This window comes from Lissotriton helveticus, chromosome 4_1, assembly GCF_964261635.1.
Source record: "Lissotriton helveticus chromosome 4_1, aLisHel1.1, whole genome shotgun sequence".
Taxonomy (NCBI): Eukaryota; Metazoa; Chordata; class Amphibia; order Caudata; family Salamandridae; genus Lissotriton; species Lissotriton helveticus.
The window spans coordinates 1,298,722,493-1,298,743,959 of NC_136063.1; the positions used below are offsets into that span (position 1 = coordinate 1,298,722,493).

Consider the following 21,467-nt stretch of genomic DNA (forward strand, 5'->3'; position numbering starts at 1 on the left):
CACGTTCTCTAGACATTCTGGGAGATCCTCCTCAAATGACCTATTGGTACAGCCTAGGCCCCCGACCTGATGTTCCCTTCAGGAACAATCCAGGCCCTGAGACTGGGTTTCGGGCACCTGGGGACACGCAGTCCCACCCACTCCTTCTCCTCTGAGACAGGACGTGAGCCCCTACACCGAGACCTAGCTGGGCTACACTGAACCTCTTCCTACCACGCTGAGCTGGAAGACACCTCAGCCACTCCTTTTGGAATCACTCCATCCCCTATGTCTTTCTCTTCCCAGAACCTTACCAACTGCAACATACTTTATCTAAAGAGACCACAGAAATCAAAAGCAGGCTCCACTTCTGCGGATGTTCTCGAGAAAAGTTTAACACAAGGAACCTAAGTGTCTTAGCTTAAAACAGGAGTGCACAATTCACAAGTATTCAGCCAGCTCCCCATCCCAGAGAACTCACACTCATTCATTCAGCAACCTCCCTATCCCAGAGAACTCACACCACTTGTCCAGTGCAACACACCATTCATCCACACACACCCTCCCCAGACCGGTAAGGCAGTTTGTACCACCCCTGATTTCTCAACCTGACCTCACATGACACAGGTATCATTACTCCGGGAACGGGAGGGGGAACACATGCACTGAACACACTTATGCTGCTTCCACTGGATCTCACCTACTGGTGAATCCAGAAACTTCACACTGCGCTGAGGGGATGATCTACCCTCCCGAGCTAGTGACACCTAACTCACAGTGCACAAGAAACACATTTCCAAAGAAATGAAATTTTGAACAAACTTAAAAACAATAATCCCCTTTCATGTGACTATTTAAAATGCAGAGTTTTGCAGTGGAGCCAGTTGTCGCTGTTGTACTGCGCAAACACAAATCCGGATCCTTTCCGCTGACTTCCAGTGTTAGAAATGGGATTTCCGGTTGGCTAAGGCTGGCGCCAAAACCAGGCAGAAACCACCAGTCTAGTCAGGGCAAGGGAGTTACAGGCCAAGATAACCCCTGCTCATCCCCTTGGTAGCGTGACACGAGCAGTAAGGCTTACCCCGGAGGCAATGTAAGTTAAGTATTTGCGTACGCACCCACCAGCAACAACATCCAAGGCCCCCCACAAAAGGAACTCCACACAAGGTTATATAAAAATAGCCTTTGTATTATACCAAACACATTAGATAATGAACACACACTTTACAATGTGCCAGAGGCACAGGCAGAATTTACAGGGGATTATATACATGGGACAGGGCCACATGGACCACTGTCAGGAATACGCACTTTTAGAACTAGCACTTGGTAGAATTAGCACTTTGTAGGAATAACACTTAGCACATATAATAACTGTAGCACCAAATAACAAATGTAGCAGACAACCCGTAACCAGTGGTAAAAGGTAAGTACCACCTACGCAATCCTCAACACCTTAGGCAAATATCACGCAGGGAACAATGAACACTCTAGTATAACCCATACTAGATAAAACAACCTCCTAAGCATAAACATATGTCTAGAGGTATCAGAACAGGGTGTGCAAAACATTATACACACAGTACATTTCCTAGCACCCTAAGAAGCACATAAATCACAGTTAGCGCAGGAATCACATTAAAGTCCAGGTTGCGCCACATAGGAGGGGTGGGTGCAGAGGACTCCCAGCAGTGCCCAGACATAGGAGGGGTGGGTGGATATGTCTCCAAGCAGTGCCCCAACATAGGAGGGGTGGGTGTACAGGACTCCCAGCAGTGCCCAGACATAGGAGGGATGGGTGGATATGTCTCCCAGCAGTGCCCAGACTTAGGAGGGGTGGGTGGATATGACTCCCAGCAGTGCCCAGACATAGGAGGGGTGGGTGTACAGGACTCCCAGCAGTGCCCAGACATAGGAGGGGTGGGTGGATGTGTCTCCCAGCAGTGCCCAGACATAGGAGGGGTGGGTGTACAGGACTCACAGCAGTGCCCAGACATAGGAGGGGTGGGTGCAGAGGACTCCCAGAAGTGCCTAGACATAGGAGGGGTGGGTGCAGAGGACTCCCAGCAGTGCTCAGACGTAGGAGGGGTGTGTGGATATGACTCCCATAGGTGTCCAGACATAGGAGGGGTGGGTGGATATGTCTCCCAGCAGTGCCCAGACATAGGAGGGGTGGGTGTCCAGAACTCCCAGCAGTCTCCAGACATAGGAGGGGTGGGTGGATATGTCTCCCAGCTGTGCCCAGACATAGGAGGGGTGGGTGTACAGGACTCCCAGCAGTGCCCAGACATAGGAGGGGTGGGTGCAGAGGACTCCAAGCAGTCCCCAGACATAGGAGGGGTGGGTGGATATGTCTCCCAGCAGTGCCCAGACATAGGAGGGGTGGGTGTACAGGACTCCCAGCAGTGCCCAGACATAGGAGGGGTGGGTGGATATGTCTCCCAGCAGTACCCAGACATAGGAGGGGTAGGTGGGTGTGACTCTCAGCAGTGCCCAGACATAGGAGGGGTGGGTGTTCAGGACTCCCAGCAGTGCCCAGACATAGGAGGGGTGGGTGGATATGTCTCCCAGCAGTGCCCAGACATAGGAGGGGTGTGTGGATATGACTCCATGAAGTGCCCAGACATAGGAGGGGTGTGTGGATATGACTCCCAGAAGTGCCCAGACATAGGAGGGGTGGGTGGATATGACTCCCAGAAGTGCCCTGACATAGGAGGGGTGGGTGGATATGACTCCCACGAGTGGGCAACAGTATTGGTGTGGGTGCAAGGGTTAGGGCCAGAAGGGGGATGGTAGGAGGGTGCAAAGGGGATGGTCAAGAAGGTTAAACTTTGGCCAACCCTATCACCAATACTGTGTACGCACAAGCCCAATTGCAATCATCCCATATGCTCCAGGTAGACACCCATGGACCATGCTCAATGTTCAGGGATTGAGAAAGTACTGACAACATAGCTGACACAGGGCCATGGTGTATGCAGCACAAGGTCATCCTGTGACCAGTGCAAACACTAACATCAGGACAACAAGGTTAGATATCTTGCACCGTAACTCACAACCACGGTCATGGCAGCATGCTCCATGGGGCGACAGCCACAACATGAGTGAAGCCCAGTTCCAACACACACTCAAACTACCAGCACGGCCTGTCACACACCCCCCTTACATAAACATAGCCAGCTGGGACAGGCAATGTAGTGGTCCACTGTCGCAAGTGTCATGTAACACTACAAATACTGATTTGATGAAGCATTTAAGCAAAAAATGCACAGCCCTGATTTACAAGTTACTTGCACTTATACCACGATGCCGTAGCTACACCTTACTGACGCAGCGGACGCACAAATATTACTGCTATGGTGCTGTGCATTGACAAGGTGATGCACCTGGGAGATGTGTCACGTTCTAAAGCCCTGCGGCAGAAGTATGTGGACTGGTCATGGTGTGGTTGTGGTATGGTGTGCGGTGGCTGCCCGTCACGCCACAGCAACACCTCACAAAAGTGCCTGAGTGAAATCTTAAACATTTCATTCAGCCACTTTTATGCGCATGCTGCCTCAAAAACCTGTGCATGCACAAAGGCAAATTAAGGATTGTCACAGCATTGTGCAGATAGGGTCACGCCGAGCATTGCTGGATATGCGTTGCACTAGCGATACAACTCAAGCAATGTGCCACTTTCATGGCACAGATGCGGGATGCAGCTTTACTGTTATCACACTATGGTGATCCACAGTGTTAAAGTGTTGCATCCATGCTGGCCTATCTGTGGTGCACACTCACTGCAAAATCACTGCTGATATGCCTGGCTGTGCCCTTCATAGTAAATAGACCCTCACATTAAAATGTTTCCTGAACACAGATCAATCTGACACCACAAGTGAACAGTGTGAAAAATCCTAAACAGGTGTAACAGTGATAACAACAATGTATATGAAAATTTGATTTTGCATTAAATGACATTAACATCGTCTGTCTCTCACACCCACAGGGCAATGTGCACAATCTACCCCCAACCAGGGGGGAGAAGGATCACAGTCCCAGGCTCCACAGGACCTTGATCCCACCAACAGCGACACCTCTCACCACTCCATGGATGACACCGACCAACCTGGCACATCTGGATCCCAAACCCATGCAGCAGCTGGATCAGGGGCATCTGCACCAACCACCACACCCATTCCTGCCACATCCCAGCAGACAGCTCGGAGCCCTGCCCACAATCCACAACTGAGCCTGTCTGACAATGAGGGACAAGGTTCGCCGGGCACCAAGGAGGTGGCAGACAACTCCCTCACTGTCAACCCTCAGGGGTCCCGTCGATCCGATGTACCCACAACAGCAGGCTGGGCTCGTGTGGGCAGGGGGGGTGGGAGTGGCACAAGGCGGAGGCGGGAACCTGACCAGCAAGCTGACGGGCCGGTATGTCTGAACTCCGAAACATCATGGAGGGATACCAGCGGGACACCAGGGAGTTCAGCCAGGGAGTGGGGGCCCTCATCGCTTTAAAAAAACAGCAGGCCGAGCAACACACCAGTCAACGACGACACCAAGGATGGATGGAGGCAAGGCTGGCTGAGCTCTTGGCGGTGCAGAGGGACATAAGCCATTTACTCCGTCTGATTGCTGACAACATGTGGCACCCTTCCTGTGTCACCAGGCCAGAAACATCCAGGCAAAGACTGCCAACAGGCACAGGGAGGGCGGAGGAGGTGGAATCATCCGACGGAGAGTCCCAGGCATCGTCAAGGCCTGCATTTAAGGGTCCCCCAAGGAAGGTGGGTCGTCCACGGAGAAGACGTTGAGAGGCAGAGGGCCATGCACATCTCCCAGGTCACCTGGTCTGGCATCTTGCCTTTGTGCGCAACAGCATCACCTTATTGACTGTCACACTCTCCCACATGGACTTGCCTGTCGCCGTGTCACCACTGATGCCGAACACTGTGCTCTGGACTCTGTTGACTAAAACTGCAAGGCATCACATCTCCCTCTGTGAACTTTGGATTCCGCACAATTTTGTACAGCACCTAACACCTACTCACATTTCACTCACAAGATGGAGAAATTAATAAATTAACACAATACGTATTGAAGTTGAAGTTCTTTTTGGCCATAGTCAACAACATACGTGTCGGGATAATGCAAAGTATGCCAGAGTGTTGAACAAACTCAAGCCATCCGTACACTGGGACCTGAGTCTGGTTGTGGACACACATAGTTCACAATGTATGATCAACTACATCCATGGAGGGAAATACTCACACGTGATGGTTACTAACTGCTGAGGGGGGTTGACACAATGTTCTGACAGACAGTTATGGAAGAGTCTCATGAAGGTGTACAGGTCAAGGCTAATGTGTTGGTGTCCAGGGAGGGACTACCAGGTCTGTTTGTTGATGTGCGAGAACCATCACCCGCATGCAGTTGTACTGTGGAAGTGATGAATGTTGCCCAGGGCAAGGGTGGCTGGATGGACTACAGCCAACGGGGTGTTGGATGTGAGACGTCCATATTTGATTATTGGGCTGTGGTTGTGGAGTGCCTACTGAGTGTGGTTGAGGAGTATGAAGGTCTGCCTGCAGTTGACAGTGGGACTATCAATCAATCAATCAAACATGATATTTGTAAAGTGCGCTACATACCTGTGAGGGTTTCAAGGCACTGGATGGAGGGGAGGGGCCTGCTACTGATCAAAGAGCCAGGTATTGAGTAGTTTTGTGAAGGGCAACACGTCCTGGGTCTGACGTAGGTAGGTCGGGAGAGTGTACCAGGTCTTGGTGGCAAGGTGGGAGAAGAATCTGCCGCTGGTGGCGGATATCTGGATGCTTCAAACAGTGGCGAGAGCGAGGTTAGCAGCCCGGAGGCTGTGGGTGGGGGTGTAGAAGCTGAGTCAGTCGTTGAGGTATGCTGGCACAGCATTGTGTAGGGCTTTGTGTGCGTGGATGAGGAGTTTGAAGGTGATCCTCTTGTTGATGGGGAGCCAATGCAGGCCTCTCATGTGGGGTGTGATGTGACTGCATTGGGGGGCGTGGAGGATCAGTTGTGCCTAGGTATTCTGGATGTGTTGCAGCCGTCTCCTGAGCTTAGTTGTTGTTCCCGCATAGAGGTTGTTCCCGCAGTCCAGTCTGCAGGTGACGAGGGCCTGTGTGACTTTTTATCTTGTGTTGGAGGGGATACATTTGAAGATCTTGCTGAGCATTTGGAGGATGTTGAAGCATGATGCGGAGACGGCGTTGACTTGCTTGGTCATGGAGAGGGCGGAGTCGAGGATGAGGCCCAGGTTGTGTGCGTGGTCGGTGGGTGCTGGGGCTGTTCCTAGCGATGTTGGGCACCAGGAGTCATCCCAGGCTGATGGGGTGGTACTGAGGATGTGGACCTCCATCTTCTCTTCATTCAGCTTCAGCCTGCTGTCCGTCATCCATTCTGCGACGGCCTTCATTCCCCTATGGAGGTTGGCTTTGGTGGTGTGGGGGTCTCTGGTGAGGGATATGATCAGTTGGGTGTTGTTGGCATAGGAGATGATATTGAGGCTGTGTTGTGGAGCGACGTGGGCAAGTGATGCCATGTAGATATTGAACTGTGCCAGGCTGAGGGATGATCCTTGTGGGGCGCGGCAGATGATGTTGGTGGTCTTGGAGCGGAAGGGTGGGAGGCAGATGTTCGGGGTACTGGCGGAGAGGAAGGAAGTGGTCCAGGCCAGGGCCTTCTCTTGGATTCCAGCTTCATGGAGGCGTGCTGTTAGGGTGCAGTGGCAGACCGTGTCGAAGGTTGCTGATAGGTCCAGAAGGATGAGTGCGGCTGGTTCTCCTTTGTCCATCAGGATCCAGATGTAGTAGGTGGTGGCGATGAGGGCGGTCTCAGTGCTGTGGTTGCTGTGAAAGCCAGACTGGGATGGGTCCAGGATGTTGTTGTCTTCCAGGTAGCGGGTCAGCTGTCTGTTGACAATCTTCTCTATGACTTTTGTGGGGAAAGGGAGAAAGGAGATGGGCCGGAAGTTCTTTAGGTCATTGGGGTCTGCTTTGTGTTTCTTCAGTAGGGTGTTGATATCGGCGTGCTTCCAGCTCTCCGTAAAGGTTGCTGTCTTGAAGGAGATGTTGATTGTTTATTGGTGATGGTGTGCGATGGCTGTGCTGGCTTTTTTGAAAACGTGGTGAGGGAAAGGGTCAGATGGGGATCCGGAGTGGATGGAGTTCATGGTCTTGATGGTGTTTTCGTTGCTGACGTTGGACCAGGCGGTCATGCGACTGGCACGGGTGGGGGTCGCAGGGGTGGTGGTCTTGGTGGTGGATGAGGGGGCGTCGGTGTTGAAGCTGTTGTGGATGTTGGTGATCTTGCAGTGAAAGAAGGTGGCCAGTGAATTGCACAGGTCTTGTGATGGTGGAATGTCGTTGGTGTTGGACCTGGGGCAGTAGAGGTCTTTCACGATGTTGAAGAGCTCTTTGGTGTTGTGTGCGTTGTTGTGTAAGTGGTCCTTGAAGGTGTTCCTCTTGGCAGTCCTGATGAGTTGGTGGTGTTTGATGGTGGCGTTCTTATGGGCTGTGTAGCTGTCTGGTGCCCAGTTGCAGAGCCAGTTCTTCTCCAGTTTGCGACAGGTGCGTTTGGATGCCCGGAGGTCCTTGGTGAACACCAAGTGGCTATCTTGTTGGTGTGATTGCTTGGGGAGGTCTTTAGTGGTGCAAGGGTGTTGGCGCAGTTGTTGATTCACTGTATGATGTTGATGGTGGTGGCGTTGTGGTCGGTGTGGGCGATGGGTGGTCCCAGGGCGAGGGTGGTAGTCACTTGGTCCTTGGTGACCTTGCCCCAGCAGCGGTGTACTGTTGGGTGCGGTGGTGTTTGGTGGGCTTCCTGAAGGTGAAGCAGATGCATCTGTGGTCAGTCCAGTAATGTTTTGCGGTGTTGTTGAAGGAGACATGGAGACTTGCAGACAACATGGGGACCAGTGTGTGTCCAGAGGCGTGGGTGGGTGTTGTCACGAGCTGTTTGAGTCTGAGGTTGGCGAGGTTGGCGATCAGGGTGGTGAGACCGTGGCACTCATACTCCTGGACCTCTCTGCAGCCTTCGACACGGTATGCCACCGTACTCTAATACGGCGCCTCAACAGCGCCGGCATCCGAGGCAAGGCCCTGGAATGAATCACCTCCTTCCTCTCCGGAAGAACACAGAGAGTCCGACTCCCCCCCTTCAGATCTACAGCTACTGAAGTCATCTGCGGCGTCCCACAAGGATCCTCCCTCAGCCCCACCCTCTTCAACATTTACATGACCCCCCCTGACGAACATCACATGCAAACACGGACTCAACATCATATCCTACGCCGACAACACTCAGCTCATCCTCTCCCTCACCAACAACCCCACCTCAGCAAGAACCAGACTACACGAAGGCATGAAGGAAGTAGCGGACTGGATGACAGAAAGCCGGCTTAAGCTCAACACCGATAAGACGGAGGTCTAATCCTCGGCCCTACTCCCACCGCCTGGGATGAATCCTGGTGGGCCCCCGCCCTGGGCAGCACTCCCCAACCCACCGACCACGCCCGCAACCTCGGCTTCATCCTGGACTCGTCCCTCTCCATGAACAGACAGGTCAACGCGGTGACATCGGCATGCTTCAACACCCTCCGCATGCTCCGCAAAATCTTCCGCTGGATCCCCACCGACACCAGGAAGACCGTCACCCACGCCCTCGTCACCAGCCGCATGGACTATGGGAACACTCTGTACCTGTGCATCACTACCAAGCTACAGAAGAAACTTCAACGAATCCAGAACGCAGCCGCACGACTCATCCTGAACATCCCCCGCCACCACCACATCTCCGGACACCTGAAGAAACTTCACTGGCTCCCAGTCAGCAAGAGGATCACCTTCAGGCTCCTGACCCACGCACACAAAGCCCTTCACAACCTCGGACCAAAACTCATCAACCACCGCCTCTCCTTCGACTTTCCTCCTCGCACCCTGCGCTCGACAGGACAAGCCATGGCAGCCGTGCCCCGCATACGCAGGGCCACCGCCGGGGGCAGGTCCTTCTCCTACCTGGCAGCGAAGACCTGGAACTCTCTTCCCAGCCACCTGCGCGCCACACAGGACCACCTCTCCTTCAGAAGGCAGCTCAAGACCTGGCTTTTTGAGCACTGAACCCAGCGCCTTGAGACCCCCATGGGTGAGTAGCGCGCTTTACAAATGCAAATGATTGATTGATTGATTGATTGGTGGAGTTGGCGTTGTTGTTGTTGTTGAGGTGGAAGATGCAGTCCGTGAATGCGAGGGCGTGGGTGCTGATGAGGTTGGCGATGGTGTCGCTGAACTGTGCTCGGGGTCCGTGTGGTCTGTAGACGAGTCACTCTGAGGGTGGTGTTGGGGTTGGTGTGGATCTGGAAGTGCATATGCTTGGCGGTGGTGAGGGTGTCATTGGTGTTGTATGTGTCTCTGATGGATTCCTTGTGTATGATGGCGATTCCCGCTCTGTTGGTGCGCTCTCTGTGGTAGATTTTGTAGCCCTCTTGGATGGCAATGGCAATGTCTGGTGCCGATGTGACGTTCATCCAGGTCTCCATCAGGAAGGCCACGTTGAGTGTGGTTGAGTCTAGAAGGTCACAGAGTTCGATGGCGTCCTTGCGAGCAGAGCGGGTGTTGAGGAGGATGCATTGGAGGTGGCGGGTTCTCTGTTCGATGGTTTACCGGGCCGGATGCTGTTGAAGCTGCAGTTCTGGCAGGTAAAGGGCCCTTGGGTGTGCTTTGTGGTAGCCCTGTAGCATGAGTTATCGCGTCCGGGGTTGCGTGCGTGGAGGGTGCTGAAGTCCTAGTGCAGGCTGGTGTTGTGGTGGCTTTGCGGTCCCGGCGCAGGGTGCGGGAGCTTGCCTATTGCACACCGTTGGTGCGCCAGTGGTATAGCCGCTGTGCACGTATGCTGCGCGGCCGCACAGCGGCCGCCTTTTTAAAGCGGGGAGGGTGGTGCTGCTGGGAGGTTGGAGTGTGTTGGCGAGGGGGCATACACAGGGGAGAAAGAAAATATAAGTTACAAATAACAGGGGAACGTGCAGTAGGCAACCGCGACTGCACAGTGGAAGTGTGGGCACAGCAGGTGCCAACTTGCGCTTCACGTAGTAGCGGGCAGGGAACAGGTGGAGCTGTTCGGTGGTAGGGGTGCGACCTCGCCTGCAAGCAGGGTCAAGGGTCAGTCTTGACTCTAGTAGGTATCTCAGGTGTACGGTCATGTGGCTGTGGCTGGGGATGTTGAGGATGAGCTGTGCGCATGCGCCCTGGGTGTGCACATGTCCACCTGGAGTCTGGCTCTTCTTTCTGTGAAGAGGTTGTTACCGTAGTTGAGCCGGCTGCTGTTGTGGACCTGGGTGGCTGTCTGTCTTGACTAGGAGTGGATCTATCTGAAGGTCAGTTCCAGCATGTGGATGGACTTGCACCATGAGTTAGCGATGTTGTGGATTTGGTGAACTAGATGCAAACAGTGATGTACCAATGCAGGATGGTGGTGTGTTTGTCCTCCATCCAGGAGTTGCTCTACCACTGACCCTTTTTTTTCTGTTCTGCTGTGGTCCTGCGTGCTGAAGTACTATTCCAATGTCTGGGGAGCAATCAGGAAAGTGCTGTAGCAGGCCAGTGGTTTCAGATTTTTACAGCAATTTATGTGGAAGCCTCTCAACTCAATTAAAAAAATCTGAAACCACTGGCCTGCTACAGCACTTTCCTGATTGCTCCCCAGACATTGGAATAGTACTTCAGCACGCAGGACCACAGCAGAACAGAAAAAAAAGGGTCAGTGGTAGAGCAACTCCTGGATGGAGGACAAACACACCACCATCCTGCATTGGTACATCACTGTTTGCATCTAGTTCACCAAATCCACAACATCGCTAACTCATGGTGCAAGTCCATCCACATGCTGGAACTGACCTTCAGATAGATCCACTCCTAGTCAAGACAGACAGCCACCCAGGTCCACAACAGCAGCCGGCTCAACTACGGTAACAACCTCTTCACAGAAAGAAGAGCCAGACTCCAGGTGGACATGTGCACACCCAGGGCGCATGCGCACAGCTCATCCTCAACATCCCCAGCCACAGCCACATGACCGTACACCTGAGATACCTACTAGAGTCAAGACTGACCCTTGACCCTGCTTGCAGGCGAGGTCGCACCCCTACCACCGAACAGCTCCACCTGTTCCCTGCCCGCTACTACGTGAAGCGCAAGTTGGCACCTGCTGTGCCCACACTTCCACTGTGCAGTCGCGGTTGCCTACTGCACGTTCCCCTGTTATTTGTAACTTATATTTTCTTTCTCCCCTGTGTATGCCCCCTCGCCAACACACTCCAACCTCCCAGCAGCACCACCCTCCCCGCTTTAAAAAGGCGGCCGCTGTGCGGCCGCGCAGCATACGTGCACAGCGGCTATACCACTGGCGCACCAACGGTGTGCAATAGGCAAGCTCCCGCACCCTGCGCCGGGACCGCAAAGCCACCACAACACCAGCCTGCACTAGGACTTCAGCACCCTCCACGCACGCAACCCCGGACGCGATAACTCATGCTACAGGGCTACCACAAAGCACACCCAAGGGCCCTTTACCTGCCAGAACTGCAGCTTCAACAGCATCCGGCCCGGTAAACCATCGAACAGAGAACCCGCCACCTCCAATGCATCCTCCTCAACACCCGCTCTGCTCGCAAGGACGCCATCGAACTCTGTGACCTTCTAGACTCAACCACACTCAACGTGGCCTTCCTGATGGAGACCTGGATGAACGTCACATCGGCACCAGACATTGCCATTGCCATCCAAGAGGGCTACAAAATCTACCACAGAGAGCGCACCAACAGAGCGGGAATCGCCATCATACACAAGGAATCCATCAGAGACACATACAACACCAATGACACCCTCACCACCGCCAAGCATATGCACTTCCAGATCCACACCAACCCCAACACCACCCTCAGAGTGACTCGTCTACAGACCACACGGACCCCGAGCACAGTTCAGCGACACCATCGCCAACCTCATCAGCACCCACGCCCTCGCATCCACGGACTGCATCTTCCACCTCAACAACAACAACAACGCCAACTCCACCAATCAATCAATCAATCAATCATATGTTAATCAACTTCCCCTAATGACCCCCTGCCCACAAACCACTACAACATCCTTGCAAAGATTTACTATCAACATTTAAACGTCATGTGTAACCCTTACCTCAAATTGGTGTATAACCCCGATGTGTGGAGACACATGTTCCTCCTGCACATCTTGAGTAAAGGTCACACAGATCCTGTTCAAGCTTCCAATCATACACCAAGATCTATCTATCAGTCCAGGCAAAGACTTATGTGAAATGTTCATGGAAGAAAATGATGCACTTTGTTGAACATAATAGCCTCCTTCATGACTCGCTATCCAGCTTCCATCCCGCCCATAGTACACAGGTGGCCCTCATACAAATGGCAGACTCTATACGCTGGAAGGTAGACGGAGGTTCCAAGGCGGCGTTGGTGCTGTTAGCCATGTCTACAGCATTTGACACCGTAGACCATCACATTCTTCAGAACCACATGAAGACCATAGGTGTGTGGTCCTCAGTGCTGAACTGGATATTGTCCTAACTATCTGACTGCACACATCAGGTCCGCACCTACAACATCTACTTCACAGTCCAACCACAGAAGTGGGGTATGCCGCATGGATCTGCTCAGAGCATGCATACTTTGGCAATATTTACTTAACCACGCATGCAGAATCGATTGCCATGTCTGGAGTCTAAATTATATCATATGCTGCGGATCTTCAGATTCTAATCAACTTAAATCCAGTCAGAGCTGCACTTTTTTTTAGCATCACCACAATTGGTCCTTGGTGTTGTATGTCACTCTGGGGGTGTACCTCACAAAGTTTTCACAATCATACTCCTGGAATGTTGTTGTTGTCCTTGCGGGTGGTCTAGTATCCCTCTGTGATGGCAATGTAGAAGTAGTGTGCGGGGCTTACGTACAACCAGGTCACAGTAATGATGGTTTTGTGTTGTGCTGTTGTGTTGATGAGGTAACAGAGTCCAATGTTGTGCTGGTGTAAGTAGCATGTGTGCAGAAGGACGCACATGACCTGCTTGTACGGACATGCACTGTTATGTGTGGCAGTGCGGGGTTGGCAGTATGAGTTGCACACACAGCCTGCAAAGCTGTCATGTGTGCTCTTAGGAGTTGCCTGATACCAGGTGCATGATTGTCTGGTGTTCACTGTGTGGAGGGTGGCTGGAGCAGGAGTCTGCAGTGTAACCTGTGTCATAGAATTACCACAGGGCCTTGCAATGTGCACGTTGCATGCACTGACAGGCCTGCCTTTGTCATTGAGGTGGTGCAACTGTGGCACTGACAAGCTGCGGTCTGCCTTAACGATGGACTGATGGACGGTGGAGCATATTGGAGGCGTGTGTGTTGCAGAATCTGGCCACTGGGTGTTACGGTGTCACTGGAGATGCAACATCAGGAATGTCTGAACACATGATGGCAGAAGGTGTGAGCCACCATGGAAAAGTGGCACACAAAGACAAGGATATTTACATAGCAGCATGTTACATGTGTATGGAAAGGAAGGAGTGTCTGGTAACACATGGCTCACTGCTAGAAAATGTGTGAACAATAACAAAATATGATGGCCACAGGATCAGGCACCAAAAGTCCAAGCGGGGCAGAGGACAAACAGTGTCAGCATGTGTTGCATGACCATTGTGGATATTAAGCTAAGACAATACACACACAAGCATGTATGTAAATCACATAATGGACCATGACGTATTACAAACACCATGCATGTTCACCCAATACACATAACCACATATGCACATTCATTGTAAAGTAAGCCATAGCTGATGCATGCACACTGGAAAGACATCTGCGGTGACAGTAATGTGGCACAATGTACACTTATGCTTGAGCCAATGTACATGGCCAGTGGCATTGCTCAGATTGAAACAACTGTCATGCAATGAGTGTACCTGTAATGCTGCATAAACTTTTTTGCGGTAATTGCAAACACAACAGTGATGGACAGAATGTGGATCAATGTCACACATTCACCCCAGTCCAAAGATCTGGGCCCAAATCCATCGTTTTTCCACTCCACACCACCCTGGGTTAGACAATGGCGATATGCAAATCAGCGCTGACCCTGTGCCCCATGGGAACAGTCCAGTCCGAACTACAAAAGCCATGTCCTTCCCAGAACGGAAACAAGCATCCGAGGACCGGCCCGGTTTCGATGTAACACCTCTCATCAGCCCGGCTAGCTTGATTCCAGTGGTGTGGAGTGCCTGGGACTCACGTCTGAGCATCCCCAGTACACTTAGAGCGGTAATTGCAAACACAACAGTGATGGACAGAATGTGGATCAATGTCACACATTCACCCCAGTCCAAAGATCTGGGCCCAAATCCATCGTTTTTCCACTCCACACCACCCTGGGTTAGACAATGGTGATATGCAAATCAGCGCTGACCCTGTGCCCCATGGGAACAGTCCAGTCCGAACTACAAAAGCCATGTCCTTCCCAGAACGGAAACAAGCATCCGAGGACCGGCCCGGTTTCGAGGTAACACCTCTCATCAGCCCGGCTAGCTTGATTCCAGTGGTGTGGAGTGCCTGGGACTCACGTCTGAGCATCCCCAGTACACTTAGAGCGGTAATTGCAAACACAACAGTGATGGACAGAATGTGGATCAATGTCACACATTCACCCCAGTCCAAAGATCTGGGCCCAAATCCATCGTTTTTCCACTCCACACCACCCTGGGTTAGACAATGGCGATATGCAAATCAGCGCTGACCCTGTGCCCCATGGGAACAGTCCAGTCCGAACTACAAAAGCCATGTCCTTCCCAGAACGAAAACAAGCATCCGAGAACCGGCCCGGTTTCGAGGTAACACCTCTCATCAGCCCGGCTAGCTTGATTCCAGTGGTGTGGAGTGCCTGGGACTCACGTCTGAGCATCCCCAGTACACTTAGAGCGGTAATTGCAAACACAACAGTGATGGACAGAATGTGGATCAATGTCACACATTCACCCCAGTCCAAAGATCTGGGCCCAAATCCATCGTTTTTCCACTCCACACCACCCTGGGTTAGACAATGGCGATATGCAAATCAGCGCTGACCCTGTGCCCCATGGGAACAGTCCAGTCCGAAATACAAAAGCCATGTCCTTCCCAGAACGGAAACAAGCATCCGAGGACCGGCCCGGTTTCGAGGTAACACCTCTCATCAGCCCGGCTAGCTTGATTCCAGTGGTGTGGAGTGCCTGGGACTCACGTCTGAGCATCCCCAGTACACTTAGAGCGGTAATTGCAAACACAACAGTGATGGACAGAATGTGGATCAATGTCACACATTCACCCCAGTCCAAAGATCTGGGCCCAAATCCATCGTTTTTCCACTCCACACCACCCTGGGTTAGACAATGGCGATATGCAAATCAGCGCTGACCCTGTGCCCCATGGGAACAGTCCAGTCCGAACTACAAAAGCCATGTCCTTCCCAGAACGGAAACAAGCATCCGAGGACCGGCCCGGTTTCGAGGTAACACCTCTCATCAGCCCGGCTAGCTTGATTCCAGTGGTGTGGAGTGCCTGGGACTCACGTCTGAGCATCCCCAGTACACTTAGAGCGGTAATTGCAAACACAACAGTGATGGACAGAATGTGGATCAATGTCACACATTCACCCCAGTCCAAAGATCTGGGCCCAAATCCATCGTTTTTCCACTCCACACCACCCTGGGTTAGACAATGGCGATATGCAAATCAGCGCTGACCCTGTGCCCCATGGGAACAGTCCAGTCCGAACTACAAAAGCCATGTCCTTCCCAGAACGGAAACAAGCATCCGAGGACCGGCCCGGTTTCGAGGTAACACCTCTCATCAGCCCGGCTAGCTTGATTCCAGTGGTGTGGAGTGCCTGGGACTCACGTCTGAGCATCCCCAGTACACTTAGAGCGGTAATTGCAAACACAACAGTGATGGACAGAATGTGGATCAATGTCACACATTCACCCCAGTCCAAAGATCTGGGCCCAAATCCATCGTTTTTCCATTCCACACCACCCTGGGTTAGACAATGGCGATATGCAAATCAGCGCTGACCCTGTGCCCCATGGGAACAGTCCAGTCCGAACTACAAAAGCCATGTCCTTCCCAGAACGGAAACAAGCATCCGAGGACCGGCCCGGTTTCGAGGTAACACCTCTCATCAGCCCGGCTAGCTTGATTCCAGTGGTGTGGAGTGCCTGGGACTCACATCTGAGCATCCCCAGTACACTTAGAGCGGTAATTGCAAACACAACAGTGATGGACAGAATGTGGATCAATGTCACACATTCACCCCAGTCCAAAGATCTTGGCCCAAATCCATCGTTTTTCCACTCCACACCACCCTGGGTTAGACAATGGCGATATGCAAATCAGCGCTGACCCTGTGCCCCATGGGAACAGTCCAGTCCGAACTACAAAAGCCATGTCCTTCCCAGAACGGAAACAAGCATCCGAGGACCGGCCCGGTTTCGAGGTAACACCTCTCATCAGCCCGGCTAGCTTGATTCCAGTGGTGTGGAGTGCCTGGGACTCACGTCTGAGCATCCCCAGTACACTTAGAGCAGTAATTGCAAACACAACAGTGATGGACAGAATGTGGATCAATGTCACACATTCACCCCAGTCCAAAGATCTGGGCCCAAATCCATCGTTTTTCCACTCCACACCACCCTGGGTTAGACAATGGCGATATGCAAATCAGCGCTGACCCTGTGCCCCATGGGAACAGTCCAGTCCGAACTACAAAAGCCATGTCCTTCCCAGAACGGAAACAAGCATCCGAGGACCGGCCCGGTTTCGAGGTGACACCTCTCATCAGCCCGGCTAGCTTGATTCCAGTGGTGTGTAGTGCCTGGGACTCACGTCTGAGCATCCCCAGTACACTTAGAGCGGTAATTGCAAGCACAACAGTGATGGACAGAATGTGGATCAATGTCACACATTCACCCCAGTCCAAAGATCTGGGCCCAAATCCATCGTTTTTCCACTCCACACCACCCTGGGTTAGACAATGGCGATATGCAAATCAGCGCTGACCCTGTGCCCCATGGGAACAGTCCAGTCCGAACTACAAAAGCCATGTCCTTCCCAGAACGGAAACAAGCATCCGAGGACCGGCCCGGTTTCGAGGTAACACCTCTCATCAGCCCGGCTAGCTTGATTCCAGTGGTGTGGAGTGCCTGGGACTCACGTCTGAGCATCCCCAGTACACTTAGAGCGGTAATTGCAAACACAACAGTGATGGACAGAATGTGGATCAATGTCACACATTCACCCCAGTCCAAAGATCAGGGCCCAAATCCATCGTTTTTCCACTCCACACCACCCTGAGTTAGACAATGGCGATATGCAAATCAGCGCTGACCCTGTGCCCCATGGGAACAGTCCAGTCCGAACTACAAAAGCCATGTCCTTCCCAGAACGGAAACGAGCATCCGAGGACCGGCCCGGTTTCGAGGTAACACCTCTCATCAGCCCGGCTAGCTTGATTCCAGTGGTGTGGAGTGCCTGGGACTCACGTCTGAGCATCCCCAGTACACTTAGAGCGGTAATTGCAAACACAACAGTGATGGACAGAATGTGGATCAATGTCACACATTCACCCCAGTCCAAAGATCTGGGCCCAAATCCATTGTTTTTCCACTCCACACCACCCTGGGTTAGACAATGGCGATATGCAAATCAGCGCTGACCCTGTGCCCCATGGGAACAGTCCAGTCCGAACTACAAAAGCCATGTCCTTCCCAGAACGGAAACAAGTATCCGAGGACCGGCCCGGTTTCGACTGGACTGGACTGTTCCCATGGGGCACAAGGTCAGCGCTGATTTGCATATCGCCATTGTCTAACCCAGGGTGGTGTGGAGTGGAAAAACGATGGATTTGGGCCCAGATCTTTGGACTGGGGTGAATGTGTGACATTGATCCACATTCTGTCCATCATTGTTGTGTTTGCAGTTACCGCATAAACTTTCTCAACACGACTGCCAGGGACTGTTGGTATCTTTGATCCTCAGATTTGTGCGATGCTTAAAGGGGTCCATCTCCAGATAGCCCCTTGGTCTGAGTATGAATGACAGACTAAAAAGGGTGATCAGGCGAGGAAGGAGAGGGAAGGAGAGGATTGGAACAGCAGGGAGGGAGATCTGAAAAAAAGGTAACCAGCATAACATTTAAACACTTCTTGGCACAGAATCACAATATAATCATGACGTATACTGAAACAGTTACACCTGTGTACTTTAACCACAGCCACTGTCTCCAATTTGTCAGCACAGGTTTTCGAATGATACTACATCTGAGGTTTTTATAGGGACACATAAAAGGTAGCAGAGTGTGTCACCTACTTGAAGGTTGTCTAACGGTCACCAGGCTGCTTCAATGCAATTAGAACCATGCACTCACCAAGTTAATGACAGTGTATGAATGTGGCTCAAAAAATACAGTGAATTGAATGTGTAGCAGTGCTACTCACACAAATCAAAAAACTGTAGTCAGCTCTGGGAATCAGTGAGGGTAATGAATGTAAGATACACATCAGCCGCAAGAGCCGTACTTAGCTAATGCAACGAGGAAGGGGATTATTTAAACACAAGGAATCCTAGCAATATCCAAACTTTGGCTCTTTAAACCGTGCCTTACAATGCCAAACATGACAAGCAGGTGTGATCAAACTCTACAGAAAGGAATGAGGAACAAAGCCAGTAAACCACCCCAACCATGACCTGGATATGCAGCACGGCACAAGAGTTTGCTGGGATTAACCTCAACCGACTGGTGTAAAAGATGACTGACAAGCAGGGTGACTGTCCAGTCATGGGAGTGTTGCTACAGGCATCTTGATCCATGTTAATGACACATGTATGTATTCTTCGACAACATGCACAGAAACAGTTTCCACATATTCCAAAAGCATACCAACCCAAAAAAGCCTGTTTAGATATCTTACCCAAACTGACATTTCCACATGTCTGTGCATGGAACGCTGATTCGACACACATTGCAATCATCAGGATCAATAGCAGGAGTACCAAGATAACACAAACAGACAACAGGCAGAGCGACCTGGGAAAGACAGGTAGACAAGGGGACCCATTAATATGAATTGCATACAGTTATGGTCATGTGAAAAAACATCACAATGGAGTACACATGTACATTAAAAATCCACTCTTTGCACATATGCGTGTGTCATGACATCATGACTTGTGTGACACATCTCAACAAACATCAAAGTGACTTTGCATACAGTCAGCTGGACACACAGTATGCAAAATATGCCACTCCATGCCACAAGCTTGCACCTGAATACCCAGTGACTCACCATTAAGAGAAGAAGTTGCGTATGAGCTGACTCCGGATATCATCCTCCTCATCACTTTCATTGTGCCCAAGCCCTTCGTCCTCAACAGGTGCCTGTTCCAGCTCATCAGGATCCAGGATGAGTGGCACGGCCTTCTCAACTGCCATGTTGTGCAGCATGCAGCACACGATGAAGATGTTACACACCTAGAGCTACTCCTGAGGCGGACGCCGGGAGCTGTGTTCTCGTGAATTGTACATTGTAGTTATTAATTGTATTCTCATTTAGCAATTTGCTCACTTTTTAAAAATCTTCACCGCAATCACCCCTCAGCCGAATAGGCGCTGAGTTTGACACACGCACCCGGAGGCAGCCGAACAAATACAGCGGCCATCTTGGGGCAGGTACGCTGGGTGGCGGTATAGTTGTTATGACGCGCTCTGCGACAGCTTAAAAGCAGGAACTACCGCACAGGCACGAGTCCTAGAGCTACTCCTGAGGCGGAAGCTGGGATCTGTGTTCTCGTGAATTGTACATTGTACTATTTAATTGTATTCTCATTTAGCAATTTGCTCACTTTTTAAAAATCTTCGCCGCAATCACCCCTCAGCCGAATAGGTGCTGAGTTTGACACATGCACCCGGAGGCTGCCGAACAAATACAGCGGCCATCTTGGGGCAGGTACGCTGGGTGGCGGTATAGTTGTAATGACGCGCTCTGCAACAGCTTAAAAGCAGGAACTACCGCACAGGCGCGAGTCCTAGAGCTACTCCTGAGGCGGAAGCCGGGAGCTGTGTTCTCGTGAATTGTACATTGTACTTTTTAATTGTATTCTCATTTAGCAATTTGCTCACCTTTTGAAAAATTTCGCCGCAATCACCCCTCAGCCGAATAGGCGCTGAGTTTGACAAACGCACCCGGAGGCTGCCGAACAAAAACAGCGGGAAAGTTAATGTTAGAGAATGCACTCCTTCCCTTGTGAAAAAACTCATCCTTAAGTTTGTGTCGTCCATTACTGCGTGCGAACATGTGCTGTGTACCGTCCCAAGGCACAGCCTTTGAAAACAAGACAACAAACATAGGGAACTTGTGCGCGCCCCGACCGTGGCACTGCAAGTGTGGGAAAGCTTCCCTCCTTGTGTCCGTATTTAACCAACCTTGTCCAAAGTAATCTTGTATACCCATAGTAATCTCTGTTATAATCATTTTTCTCAAATTTCATTGACACACCGTTGAGACAGCATACTTTCACCTTCCATCTTTATTTATATTTTTTTAGCGTCTTCCAATGTATACTGAGCGCCAATCCAGGCTTTTTCACAGCAACATAATCAATCAAGGTGAAGCACCGAGTAGGCTCATAATCTTATTTCCAATGCATTTCGAGCCACGTAGGCTCTTCGTTAGGGGTTTCTACAAAATTAAGAAACATTACAACCAAATGTGTCCTGTTGACCTTCACTTTTAAATTATAATAGAAAAAATTGTGCACTGCTTATCTGGTGCACATATAATTTCTAAACAAGTTCCCGCCCGCACGATGCCAAAACATCGGTGTTTTACTCTAAAAATAATAAATAAACCCAACAGGTGACATGTCATTCAATCCCATTCTCGTGTTCCACCCTTACATGCCCTTTCTCGCTGAGCTCATTACAATAAAAACATAAACTGATATTACGTTTCCCAATCTCCTGTGTGTTAAAAACCTGTGTTTTCTTAACCGCATCCCTGTAACTCGAAACCCTCTTGTGTTGCGATATCCCCTTCATTCAGAATAGAACTAAATACCTTGATGAAGCCGCAGACGGCGACCTGACCTCCTCATCCACCTTCCCCAATGTCTTTAAACTCCACTGGAACCGTAGGATTTTAAACCACCTCCTGTCTGTCACCACCCAATCCTAACTGGAATCATAACCATGTGACCTGTTGTCATACCCTGCGTCAGGTGATTTGGATGCTATTCTCGAACTACTATACCATCTAATGCACCATCCTTTACCCCTTTACCGTCAGGTGTGCGATATCAACAAAATGCCCCACATCTCCCGATCTTCACCTCATCTGTTCTCTGTCATGCAATTAAA

At 51.2% G+C, this 21,467-nt stretch overlaps 1 long non-coding RNA gene across 1 annotated transcript in view; it reads right to left on the reverse strand.

Annotated features, from left to right (window-relative positions):
* Positions 1-21,224, reverse strand: part of LOC144827501 (uncharacterized) — a 154,758-nt gene extending 133,534 nt beyond the window's left edge. The window contains exons 1-2 of the long non-coding RNA XR_013610219.1: positions 21,169-21,224; positions 19,024-19,139 (exon numbers count right to left, since the gene is read on the reverse strand). This is a non-coding gene — a long non-coding RNA (uncharacterized LOC144827501). The remainder of the gene's footprint in view (positions 1-19,023; positions 19,140-21,168) is intronic.
* Between the last annotated feature and the right edge of the window lie 243 nt (positions 21,225-21,467).